At 40.9% G+C, this 13881-nt stretch overlaps 1 protein-coding gene across 1 annotated transcript in view; it reads left to right on the top strand.

Moving 5' to 3' along the window:
* pde1ca (phosphodiesterase 1C, calmodulin-dependent a) overlaps window positions 1–13881 on the top strand; it is a 169698-nt gene that overhangs the window by 91485 nt on the left and 64332 nt on the right. The gene's annotated exons all lie outside the window — the stretch shown is intronic.

Here is a 13881-nt window from a genome sequence, read left to right as displayed (position 1 = left end):
TTAGGAGGTCTGTAACAGACACCAATAATAATGGGTTTAGTCTTGAGAAGCAGCAGCTCAATCCATGCCGTTTCCAAGCCCTCCACCTGGAGGTCGGCTCGCGGATTGAATGTTAGATCACTCCTTATAAACAAGCATACCCCACCTCCATTTCTGTTGCGATCACGCCAGTAGACGGAGTAACCGGTGAGCTCAATTTCTGCGTCTTGAATGGAGCTATCAAGCCATGTCTCGGACACTGCGACCACAGCAGCTTTATAAGTAACTGCAAGGTGCTTGATCTCCTCAAGCTTAGGCAACAAGCTCCTTGCATTTATATGAATAAAGTGAAGTCCTCTCCGATTAAATAACTCTGGGTTCAGTGCCTTGCTCAAGGATCCTTTGGCAGTACTTATGGAAGGAGAGGCGAGTGTTTCACATTCCCCATCCCATCCGGGATTTGAACCTTGCCTTTTCCCAGTTAGGTTTATGTATGTAGGAAATTCAGTATTGCTCATGGCCTCAAATCACCATCATTCTATTTTCTGTGAATTAACAAAGCAGAGACAATTGTTTTTGGGCTGATCCTCTGCCTTGTGTGAGATCTCCAATATGAAGCCGCATGATGAAAAAAAAAAAATACAATTACCCAAATCATTCACAATCTCTATTGTCTGCAACTATGAAAATGAACAACCTCTACTGTCCCTAACTATAAAGGCATAAAACACTCCTACGTACACTACCAGTCAAAAGTTTGGACACACCACATTTTTCTTTATTTGTACTAGTTTCCACATTTTAGAATAATAGTATAGCCATCAAAACTATGAAATAACACAAATGGAATTATGCAGTGACCAAAAAATGTTAAACAAATCAAAACTATCTTATATTTTAGATTCTTTAAAGTAGCCGCCCTTTGCCTTGATGGAAATTCATTCATAGGCATCAACTTCACTATATATATTTGTCTAAGAAATTTCAAGCATTTAAGCAGAAGCCTTTAGATCAAAATGGCTTTAAGATAATGAAAAACATAGTACATTCAATCAGGTGTGTCCAAACATTTGACTGGTAGTGTATATTCTTTAGATAAAGAAATTTGAGAACAAAACTTAAAATAATCTACTTAGGTTCTTCTAAACCTGAAGGATGTAATTGTGTTTGTGTTGTCATTTCCAGAGGCTAAAAAGCCCCAGTTGTCTTCAGCTCCAGAAAACAGCAGTGTACCAGAGGGTTATCTTCTCACGCCGGGCAGAATAGTGTTCATTGTGACTCTATTGGATGATCTAATTAATATGGACTTAGCCCTCCCACTCCCCTAATTGATCTGTTTCTTGGATGTGGTGGAATAGATGTGACCGGCCAGATGCTTTGGTTTTTCAACACTTGTCAGGGATCTCTCTGTTTTCTTTTACTCTCTGTTGCTTCCCTGTCCCTCAGTCACTTCCTCTCTCTCTTTCCAAACGCGCACACATACACACTTCTTTCACCATATTTTATCATGTGAAACCTGCTGCAAGACAGCTGGCTGAGTGAGTTTAACTTTCTCATTTCTGTATCTGCTTTGGCTTCAAAGTCTTAAACCATTTCACTGGTTTTGTTGACTTTACAATCACATACCACTACTTTATAGCAAATGAGAGAAGACAAAGGGAATAAAAAAATCAGTCTGTTTCATCAAACAGTTTAGTGCTGGATTATTTAAAGACTAAAGCTACATCGTGCCTTAGTAACAGTAACAGATAGCTCAGTAACAGATAAAAGCAGATTTAAAGATTTTTTTAAAGCTCTTTCCCTTCGATGTCTGTCTGCTCAGTCAGGTTTTAGTGGTGTTATGCTGCAGATGATTAAAGCCCTGTTTCAACTATAACTTGTAGATAGATTACTGTTTATGGTATTACTACTTTATTGTACAGTAGAAAGTGACAGGAGAAAAATATGTAAGTATATGTAAATGCTATATTCCCATATTGCACATGTTCTTCATTTGTTTTTTCTTTGTCCTAGTAAGTTCTGCTACTGGAATCCATACCTTAGTAGTTGGGTAGTAACATGCAATGATTTTTGCAATGTGCAGTGCTCAGGGCAATTACAATACATTTTCTTCTTTTTCTCCACTACAAGTGTCTGCAGCTCAGTCAGAAACCTTAAGTCCTACAGCAACCATATTTGGCAGGTGGGCTCCTATGGCCCCTCCACTACTCAGGCAACAAAAACTACATCAATTGGCCACATGGTGGCACTATAACAAGCAACTTTACGTTTTGGCCAATAACTCCTGAGCCGTTTGTCATAGAAAGAAGATTATTGTGTCCCTAGATACTCTGGACAGTGCTGAGTCCAACCCACATGTCGCTTACAATATCCATGATATTGTATTTTCCACCATTTTGAATTTTGAATTTATTTTATTTTTCCTCCTAGGCCGTTCATCTGATTCACAGAAAACCATGTGGACCATCTTGGGACCATCCTCTATAAAAGTTGCATAAAGATAATTGATAGGCCAAATGGTTTGTCTTTTATCAACCAATGAACTTTTAACGGAACACAGCCTAACAGAAAATTGGCCATTCATCAAAGGCTTGGCTCAGACCGGATGTGTAGATTTTGCACATGAGTCGCAGCTGAGCAGGCCAGTAGCTCTCCTGCTCTACGGGAAACAGCTGTAGGCCACTTACATTGTGCTCCAATAGCCACCAAAGCCTCATCTTTTTAACTGTTGGCCTTTTAACTGTTGGCCTTGTAGACACAGTGTTGACAGCTCACTGTACTTTTCCACATCAGGGATTAAGTTTATATTGTCCATCTTCTTCACTTTCCCCTTTTCTTCACAGACTCGTGTATCAAAGCAGTCACGCTTATTTTTTATTTTTTCTTGTGATCAGACAATCATTAGGAAAGCCTATATGGGACCTAAACCTCTCTCTCTCTCTTTCTCCCTCTCTCTCTCTCTCTGGCCAAAAGCCCCTACCCACTACCACTTCACCACCAAGTGTCACTCCAAATCAAGTTACACTCGCAGCTGTGGAGGGCCTTCTAATGAAGGGGGAGGGTAGAAATACATTGACAAACTGTGGGACGCCCTCGCCACTCTACCGGAAGAATTGGAAGCAGCCGAGAGACGCCCTGCTTGTGTGGCTGTTTTGCTGTTTCAAATTTTACGAGAGGCAAGGATAACTGCAACTGGCCCTGTAAACGCATAACAAAACCATGAGAATGAGATATGAAGTAAATAGGACTTTTTTCCCATGGCACAGCTGAGGGCATCACAAGGCAAATTCAGGTCATGCAGTCAGTCAGTCAGTCAGGCAACGCTTAGTGAGATGTCGCTTCATGAGATGGCCTCTAGAGGGCGTCTTTGACTAAGAGATCGCCTATGGGCTAAATGACACATTCAGTCCCATACTGATAATGCCATATTGGATCTCACACATTGAGTTACACTCTCCGCTGTCATTTATGCAATGTAATTTACAGACATCCACATCTTCTGCTGTCCTGCAAACGGTAATGGTAGGTAATGTTATTACCTGTGGTATGTGCTGTTGGTGGAAAAGGTAATTTAACCGATAAATGTGTCGTGCTAGCCGAGCATTGCTCCCACACACACCGAGCCCTGCCTTTAATTTACATACTGTACATCCACGTCTTCCGTTGCCCTATAAACTTTAATGTTAGGTAATGTGGTATCTAAGTGACTTTAGTCGAATTATTTAACCGATATACGTGTCGTACTGCTTCAGTACTGCATTGAATTGAATTGAACACATGCGCCGTGGGTCTGTACAAGATCTGCGCTTGTTTATTTTTATATATGCATATAGAAGTCAAGTGGAAGAAGAGATACAGAAGAGCCATATAAATGTATGTAAATGCCTAACTGTACAACAATGTCACATCCATATTCTATATCTGATCATTCCAACTCTTTCTTGAAGCTCTAGCTGCTTATATTGAATGAAATATTCAAATACAAGACACCATGTTTTTATGGCTGCACCATTACATCAAATGGAAAAAATCTAGATGTTTGTGCATCATTTTATACACATTTCCCTGTAATTCAGCATGACATATTTGGTGTCTTTGGAAAACTTGATATCTTGACTAGAATTTAAAATAAAGTTCTGTGGGTTTGAACAAAGCTTGGCCGTGCAACCTGCATTTGTAATGATGGACCCAGTGGCCGGGGCGGCAGGGAGGAAGAGGTTAAAATGCCATGCTGCAACTGGGCTGCAACAAGTTTCCATATGCAAATGTTACATATGTATGTGTGTAGTTCAGGCACAAATGTGGTTCAGTGTGTTGTCTGTAACAGCCACAAGGGGTCAGATAGGCTAACTGTGAATATGTGAGTGAGTTACTTTACAGGTCCATGCGGTGCCTCGCATCTAAAAATTAGATGAGGGAAATTGATGAAGGCCTAGATTTACGTTTGTGTTCCCAGGCCATAATAGTTGCTTCTCCATGTAGTGTCTCTCGCAATTTTGGCAGTTAAACGCTCCTTTTAGCTTATAGCTCCTCAGGTGATCAGTTAGCAATGCCACTTTCAATCTGAAAAGGGCACCAACAAAAGCAACAACAAAATATAATAAACACTTATCAATCAATCAACAATTGATTGATTGATAACAATATCACCAAATTATTAATAGTGGAAACATAAAACCGCTATATACGATTATCTAGGTTTAATTGTACTGCCTTATATTGTAACTAAAAAAAATGTTGAATGGGATATCTTTCCAAACAAATTATTGTTTTTGGAGGGACATTAGAGGGTATAAAAACCAACATGGTTTTTGCCATAACATAACATGGCGGAGGGGTGGAACAGTGGTGGTGGAGGGGCGGTAATGGGATAGTGGTGATGGGGGATTGTCATTATTTTGCTGCCTGATTGCAGCTTGTTAATTGATCTCTTCAGACATAGAAAGGCCCAGTCTGTACCTGTTAATTAGTTAGCGCACAGGCAAGTGTGTGTGTGTGTGTGTGTGTGTGTGTGTGATAAGTGTTTGTGTGTGTGACGGAGAGAAGTATGGATAATTGCACAAGCTAAACACATCCAGTCAGCAGGGCTCTTGCTTCATTTACGCTGAGATGGACAGTTGACACGATGTGATCAGTGCAATTAAACAGTCACATTTGGCTGCTTGTTGTTTGTGTGTTTGTTTGTTTCCTGGTGTTTGGTGTAGCTGTCTGTAGACCCACCCACAGTCTTTTCCATCTGGGCACTGGACGTGTTAATTATGTAGTAGAATAGAAGGCAAATCAAGGGCTTTGGTAATCCATTAGAGAGAGAGAGAGAGAGAATTGAAAATTGAGTTTTGTCTGTTTGATTTTGATTGTTGTCCCTTTCTATCTATTTACTCTTTCAAGAGTTCTTCTCTTTCCAATATTGCTATCAACTGAATTGAATTGCAAAATGTAACTGAACTAGTAACATTACTGAACTGCTTGTTGTTGATCATTGTTGATATTCATTAGATTACTATTTATTCATTATTAACTATTAGTCAATTTTGCAATCTTACCCCATTTGAAATACTGTACTGCTTTGGCAACATAGGTGTTTCTTTTTCCCTGTCATGCCAGTAAAGCATATTTGAATTTGAAGTTGAGAGAGAGAGAGAGAGAGAGAGAGAGAGAGAGAGAGAGAGAGAGAGAGAGAGAGAGAGAGAGAGAGAGAGAGAGAGAGAGATCAAACTTTGGAGTGTATGCCTCCTCACCCTGTCCATTTATTCCTTCACACCACCCACCAGAGTCACTTCATAAACGTAAAAACTGGGAGTATGTGTGTGCATGTTGTACTCACTGTGTGTGTGTGTGTGTGTGTGTGTGTGTGTGTGTGAGAGAGAGTGTGTGCACACGCGCTGGTCTGAGTGTGATAGCAGCAGGAACCTGGAGAGGAAGATGGAGATTTTCTCTCTCCTCCATCCTCCTATATTCCCTCTCTCTCTCCTCCATCTCTCTATCTCTCTTTCTAACTGGTGATTTATGTGGCAATGGAAGCTGCTGTGTTGCCTCCAGCAGCTCAGGTATTTCTGTGAGGAACCAACAAGCAACCGTTGCAGCTGCATTCGAGGAAATCACCACCCAGCAAACTGGCTGGGATGTTGAACATTTCCCATCTGATAGGCCAAATTAATGTGTTGCTTGCCTAAAGATTTCCCTTCCGCCTTCATCTTGTCTAATGTGTGATCTATTAGCTGAAGGTGGGTCAGTCTGACATATTTTGTAGACGAGGTGGAATGTACATGAATCTTTCACATTCACGTAAAAGCACCAAAAGTGTTCTACATGTACAGTTTTCACATTTTCAGAATTGGAGCCATTGCAGAAATGGTACTGGACAGTTGTGGCGGCCATTTTCTATACTGCATTACCAACAAATGAGTTCTCCTCTATATCTGCTGAACTGGCCATGATTGGATTGGAAAAAAATTTCTCCACCTATGCTTTAATGGCGAAGGAATGCAATGACATTGAAATCTTAGGAGAACCGAGAACATTTTACTGCCTGTGACAATCAGGCATATGGGAAAATAGCAATGTTTTTGGTTCTCTTAGAATTGCACTGTCTTTGTATTTCTTTGCACTGTAGTAACTGTACCCACACCATCATTGTCATCTCACATCTGGAAAGGCCCTGTGCATTTTGTGTGAGCCTCCTCCCTGACAACAGATCAGTATGGTGGGGAAGACTGTGAGATTGAAAGGAAAGGGCACTGACCTCAACGTGAATTACCTCATTTCCACCCCTAAGAGCTGGTATCAAGGAACAGACCTGGTAAATAACCATAAAACTTCAACACTCAGCCCTGTCTTTGTTAATCCCCAAGGAGACAGAGAGTCTGAGATGAGACACATTGGAATGTGTCCAAAATCAGGAGAAGTCTTTTATACAGACTCATGAAACCTTGGGTATCACATTGTGGTGGACTCTAATGTATATGTCTAATTTTATGTGTAACTGTGATGTTTTATATAATAGTTATTTGCATTATTCAATTTCTTTATCTTTACATGGGGCTTAGATAGCCATGTTTGATATTAAAGTGTTCAGGAATTTGTGCTGAGTTTAATAATGTTAATGTTACGACGGCCAATTATATTGGATAGATCTGGGAACCAAAATTAGGGTTTCATGCATATGTAATGAGCCGTAACACTAGACATGCCAGCCCACGCACACACCCCACATGGGGGATTTCATGCACTTTACGTGGTTGCGACACGTGTGCTAACAGAGTCCGACGACAACTTTGTTCCACAGTTTGTCTCCAAAGATGGACTCAACCGCATCATCATCACAAGCCAAGTGGAAAGCCTGTTTCATCCGAAACAGTGAAGAGAGCCTTGCTGCCTTGCCTGCCTGCCTGACAAATACACACACACGCCAGCACGTGTGTCTGTGTGTCCTCCCTGCTACAACCTCGCTATCAGCTATCCTGCTGAGTTTAACTCTAAAGAATCATCGGAACCTCCAGAGTGGGTCGGCGTTAGCCTTGAGAGACCCACAACCCTGTCCAGAAGCCTGCGTGCTCCAGCCTGCGTGCTTCACTCTGTTGCGGCCTGCTGAGATCAACTGAACAGACGTCGGATCTTCAACCTCCAGCACCTCGTCGAGCCGAGACTTCTCACAGACTCCCGGCCTCAACGTGCTTCATCTCCCTCCAGACCTCCGCTGGTGTCGTATGTACTGATCATTGTCCGCTGGGCATCATATCATACATCACACATAGCTATTCCATTACATTCACACTTCACACACATATTACACACTTCATTACAGCTTCTTGTAGTTATATAGTAACTAGTCCGTTATTCAAAGATTCATCTAAGTCAGTTTTCCAGATAGTTATACTGTCGCCCCTTTATTATTGCTATCGTTGCTGACTCATGTCTTCCACTGCTCATCTTCCATGATTGTGTCTGCTGAAATGTTTGTTTAATTATCAGTATTGCATATTCACATGATCATCTATTCCTATTGCCATTGATTCATCACAATTCATAGGTATACCTCTTCTATATACTGTACTATATTCACTTGCATTTACCTGATTATTGAGTGTGCTTTAGTTTAGTAATAAATATATTATTTTGCATAAAGTCACCTCCTGTGCTTATTGTGTGGGTTTAAATTCAAACATGCCAAGAACTCGCTCCTTCAGATGAGACCTGTTGATGCTGTCTGTTATCTGGTGCCCCATTCTTAATTCTCATTGAAGCTAACTCTAAATTATATTGATATCAGACACCATTAATACCTACCACCACTACAGCACATTGTCATTGTTGGTCTTGCTTGTCTCCAGAGTTTGAGGATGACTTGCAGAAACCAAAAAGACCTCTGACGAGACCTCTGACGACAGGCTCAGTAAATGGCAAACGTATTACTCTGCTCCACCAGAACCACCAGAGGCAACACTCGTACTATAAAAGACTTTTGATTAAAACTTCAGGCCCTGCCTGTTGGGGCCTGAAGTCTGTCTGGGGAACAAAATAAAAAGATTGGTTGCTTATTTCTTTTTTTATTTCTGTTGAGGCGGGGTGAAGGAGATAAATGATTTGTGAAACTTTCTTTGTGGGGCGTTATTTGGGGCCGAATAGGAATGAACTGTCACTGATTGCTAGATTTGAAGTTTTTTTTTTGTTTTTTGTTTTTTTTTGTTTTGGAGATTGAATACACTTCATTGCCTGGTACAACAGGATTATTAGGCTGACATTTGGAGTAACTGAAGCATCAGTTACTTCAGTAGTGCTGATGTGCATAAGACTTGTTAGCCTAAAAAAACAAGCCTGTGAGCCTGTTAGAAGCAGAGGTAAACTTTTCTTATACTCTAGATGAAATGAATCATTTAGATTTGCGTAAAAAGCACAAAAATTGGTGTGCATTTCTCTACTTCTCTACTGTACTCTACTCAGTTCTCTACTCCACTCTATTCTCTACTCTACTCTTCTCTACTATGTTCTCCACACTGCTCTGTTCTCTACTCTGCTCTGTTGTCAACTCTGCTGTGTTCTCTTCTCTACTCTACTCAGTTCAATTCAACACACTTTATTGTCATAAGAACAATATTGCCAAAGCATCTCTAAGAACAGTGAGCTAAAAAAGATACAATTCATCTAACAACAGAGTAAAGAGTGGATACATTACTAAATAAGACAAAATCAATTCAGGCAAGAGCATTCAGATAATAAAATAAACAGATCAGAGAATCAGTTGTTGTTGTTGTTGTTGTTGTTGTTTTTTTTACCTTCTTCTAGTTTGGTGAAGTTGGGGATTAACAATTAAAAGTATTCTACTCTGATATGATTATACTTGTCACATTTTTAGGAGTTTCAACCTTACCTACCTTATAATCTAGCCAATTTTAGACATCAGAAATTCGCTTACAACTGAGGCATCTAAGATCTTTTTAAATGCAATGATTTTTTCTCACTTTTCTTACTGTATGTCGTGTTGGTCTCAGGCAAACAAGACAACCTTAAAGTTGAGTCTCTTCATAAACAAGCCCTGAAAATATTTGACAGGAAACCATGACAATATCACCACTGCCGCATAATCTCTCGATATAATATGTTAAACTTTGAAAATTCAATCATGTATTCAGATATCCGTATGGTGTTCAAAATAATCCACAATGCCGCTCCCCCACCCTTGAAGATCTCTGTCCAACTCTGCTCCGAGAACACACAGAGTGTAGAGTTCCCAAAAGAGGCTCTGCCTATGCTCAATCCTCCTTTTCATTTAAAGCCATAAAGGAATGGAACAAACTTCCCACTGACCTGAAAATCTGTACAGATCTCCACACTCTCACGTGAAGCTAAGAAATGGATTGTAAATAACCAATCATGCCTACATTAGTCTACTACTTTGCTACTACTAATTTATTATTCAAAGTAGCATAATGTGATCTCACATATTGTGCAGTGTGTGTATGAAATGTGGTGATGTGACTAGATGTGATTTTTTGTACTTCAACATGTACTTTGTAATTTATTATATTGTTTGTGCTGTATTTTATGTCGACCTGCCCTGGGACTGCAGATGGAAATTAGCAAATAGCTATAATCTGGTGCAAAGCATCTTTTCTCTTTTCTGAGATCAATGTTCTCTTTTGCACATGGTCCCTGACAAATAAACTTAATAAACTAAACTAAACTAAACCTGTTGTGCAGCAACCAGATATTATTTCCTCTTTTGGTAGCCAGGACTTCTTGTGTTGGCCTTTTTCTATGGACAGACTGTGGTCACTAAGTCTGTATCTGGTCAGGATCTGTCACTGCCTTGGATTTCTTACAGTGAAAAGATATTCTGACAATTTGTATTCACGGTTTAGGGCCAGATACCAATTAAGTTGTGTTGTGTTTGATTTGTCCAGTGTTCCAGATAGACATCTTTTCTTTGTTGAATAATTTGGTTTACTCTGATTGGTGGTTTTGAAGCAGTGCTGGTCTGAGCTGGGTAAGGGGCTGTGTGTAAGACTGGAGGGGCAGTGCTGTCTTGTGGACGGCTGGAGGGACTGGGGTGTTCCTCTGGCTGGCTGCTGGGGCCAGTCTATGGAGGACTGGAGTGACTTGGGTGTGGCTGTTCCTGGCTGTTCGGGCCAGTCTGTGAGACTGTATCTCTGTTTTGGTTTTGGAGGGGCTACTCTGTAGCTCATATGCTGGGCAGCTGCTTCAGACTGGAGATAGGTGTGCCCCTCTGTTTCCTTCTCTTTCACTTGACATAGTTCAGATTGAAGAGCTTTGTTTGCTCAAAGAAGCTCGCTCACATTTTCTCTTAACTGTCTAATATCAGCATGGATTTTCCCTTTAAACATTTTATTGTTCAGCTGTTTGAGTGTGTCTGCCTCTGAGAGTTTCTCCTGAATGCGCTGCACTGATACTGGTGTTCTGAGTGTGTGAGTTCTGGTCGAGCAGGCTGGTAGGGGACAGCTAGAGGCTGTGTGGGCATGGGAGGTTGGAGCTGTAGTGGTGGAGGTTGAAGGCTGTGGAGTTGAGTCTGAGATAGGTAGGTACTGCTTTAAGAGGCACAGTGGCCTTTTTTCCTGAGAGCAACAGTTTTCAGTCTGTCAAAGTCTCCTTGTTGCCTTTCTAAAGAAGCCCCCAACTGTTTTTTTCTCCTTTCCACATTGGTGGTTCAGGTGCTCAACTCTAATACCTCAATATCATACCAGGTAGGTGCTAGGTGTCTTGTCTTCCCATCTGAGGCCAGGATCTGGACAATAGCTTTGCTCCTGCTCAAGCACTTGTTCAATCATTTTGTGCCTGGATCCCTACCTGGTAGGAGACAGTGATCAGCAGGTGTGCAGGTAGATTCAGCTCTGTCTGAGCTGTGGCCAGTTCTCTTCGCCTTTTCCAGCTGAATGAGAAGCTTCTCAACACATCTTCTTGTACACTCCAACAGTTCGGTCGGCCCTTGGGTCCCTCATGCTTCTCTCTGTGACATCACACATTTTGAAAAATAAATATTTTAGTGGGTATCCACTGTTTCCACTGTACATTGCTCTGTAATTGCAGTGAGCAGTTTTAGAATTTTGAAGACAACTCTCGTCCTGAATTGACTGAATGGGAAGTAAATTCAAAACTCTGCACACTGTTGTTTGGTAATTTCATGGCCAGTGGCATGCAGCACACCTGCTTTGCAGTTGGAAACGGGGTGGGATTAGGAGGACTACATTATCAGTAGGTGTGGTAGGGGCTGGCTTCACCATGACCAATCATACTACCTCTTTTCCTTCCCTTTACAGTAAAAGCAGTGCACTCTGTGGATCCACCACAAAAGAGGGGAAAAAAAGAGGAAACTGATGTCCTTACGCGGGACGTACAGAATCGCCACGAGCGATTGTGTGTGTGTGTGTGTGTGTGTGTGTGTAGCGTGTCACTCTTTTTCTTCTCTTGTTCGTGGTTTCTGATCTGATTCTAGTGGTTCAGTTCCAAACCAGTTCCAGTCCCAGCTGAGAATTGCAAATAAAACATGCTTGTTTCTACCAGTGTATGTGTGTACCTTCATTAACATAACTTTACTTTGGAACGAATTGAGAAGTAGCCAGTATAGCTACTATAATTTAGCTATTGCTCATTATATCCAATAATGCTTTGATTGTTCTTTGTTTTTGTGTTTTGTGTTGTATGTCAGGTTATTGTTATTTTGTCTTCCATCAAGGACCACGATGGAAATTTGTGTTAAAGCTACAATATGCAGCTTTTCTCCTTGGGGCAGTACGCATTGTTAGTCCCGCCCTCCTCCCCCTCAGTTGGTCAACTTCCCGCCCCAGCACTTCAACTAGCCTGAGGTTGAGGTAACCAGCGTCTGTAAAGCCTCCACAGGTGTTGAATAACACTGTGAAAGCAGCAAATCTGCAGTAAAAAAGCAACGCTGATGTTAACCGTGTTTTTTAACATTTACCTTCGATGTTCCTTCTTTTCTTACTGCTTTCCTGCATTTTTGTTGTGAAAGGAGAGATTTAGGCATGAACACAGACTGATAATGTAGAATATATACTGTATATGTATGTATTTTTCTAATTTTCCAAAGCAAATCAAATGTCCAGCTCAAACTGTCCACCAGCACCCACCATCTGCTACTGCAGCCTATATTCGCAATTCTCTGACATTCAAATGTTTTTCTCCACTTTGAGTTCCAACACAGAGCAAAACTTTTGTCTCTCATAGTTGCATTACCATAAATAGACTCAGGACACACCAAGTTTTCCACTAAAACCCCCTCCAACACCCACCCCAAGTTGAAATCCTGATGAAACTTTGGGGAATGGTGCATCCACTGTGTTTCAGCATTTCCATAATTACACTCATTGGCCCAAAGAGGGGTACTGTAATTGCAGGTCAAAACAAGGTGACATATTTTATAGTGATCGGCATCATTGGGTGGGCGACAACATGTACTGCTGCCTTGTTACCTTTAGTTTAACAGGTTTTTTTGCATTTACAAGATGCCGAAATGCCGAAAGAAGGGCAACATTCACAGCTTGTGCAGGTGAAATAAAAACCCCAAGAGGTTGATAAAAATATCTCACCTCCAAACAGAGAAACAAAGAAAAAAAAATCAAGAACAGAACTGAATGGCATAGTGGAAACTAAAGGAAAATAAAACTCATTAAAGCCAAAAATGCCATAGCAAAAATGTGTAAATGACAAGTAAGGGGAATAAAACAAATTTAAAAAGTACTACATGAGAGCCAGCTGCTGGCCTCTAGATGAATACTTAACAAACTGGGCACATGAAAACCATGTATGGCATCCTACTAAGGACACATGTTCATGTACATGATGACTCCAGGGTTGCAGGAATATTTGTTCCATCTGTTGTTGGTGCTGTAATCTCTGACTCTTGACCTCCTTCCTATTGGTTGCTTGCAATAATGTAGGAGTTTAAGCTTAATCTGATGTTGCACTCATTGTTCTTTGGATGAGAGTATCAGCTAAATGCATAAAATGTATATGTGTAATGTAGGGGTTGCATAGACTAGTTGACTAGTCAATGTATTGCCCTTAATACAACAAGTCGACACTGCCAGCTGAGGTCGACTAGTCATTGACCACATTACACACACTACCAGTATGGTGGCTGCAGAAAAGACAGCCGGTGGCGACTCTTGGTGTATGGAGCCCCTAAGGGGACATGGGGGAGAAAAAAATAGATGGAGGAGAAAAAAATCAAACCATTTAAGGTGTATGTTTTGGTTAAAACTTTTCTCCTTATAGTCTTGTTTCTGCTCAGATGCAGCCTATTGCTTTGATGCTGTATTGTAGGTCGATGCCAAACAACTTTATTCCAGTACGTTTCTCCAAGTCATTGCTATATTGTTGTTAATATAATAGGCCTATTATTGTCTATATGCCAGCACAGAGATCGTATCA

This window comes from Centroberyx gerrardi, chromosome 22, assembly GCF_048128805.1.
Source record: "Centroberyx gerrardi isolate f3 chromosome 22, fCenGer3.hap1.cur.20231027, whole genome shotgun sequence".
Classification (NCBI taxonomy): Eukaryota; Metazoa; Chordata; class Actinopteri; order Beryciformes; family Berycidae; genus Centroberyx; species Centroberyx gerrardi.
The sequence above is the reverse complement of the archived record's forward strand: the minus strand, read 5'-3'. Positions and strand labels throughout refer to the sequence as shown.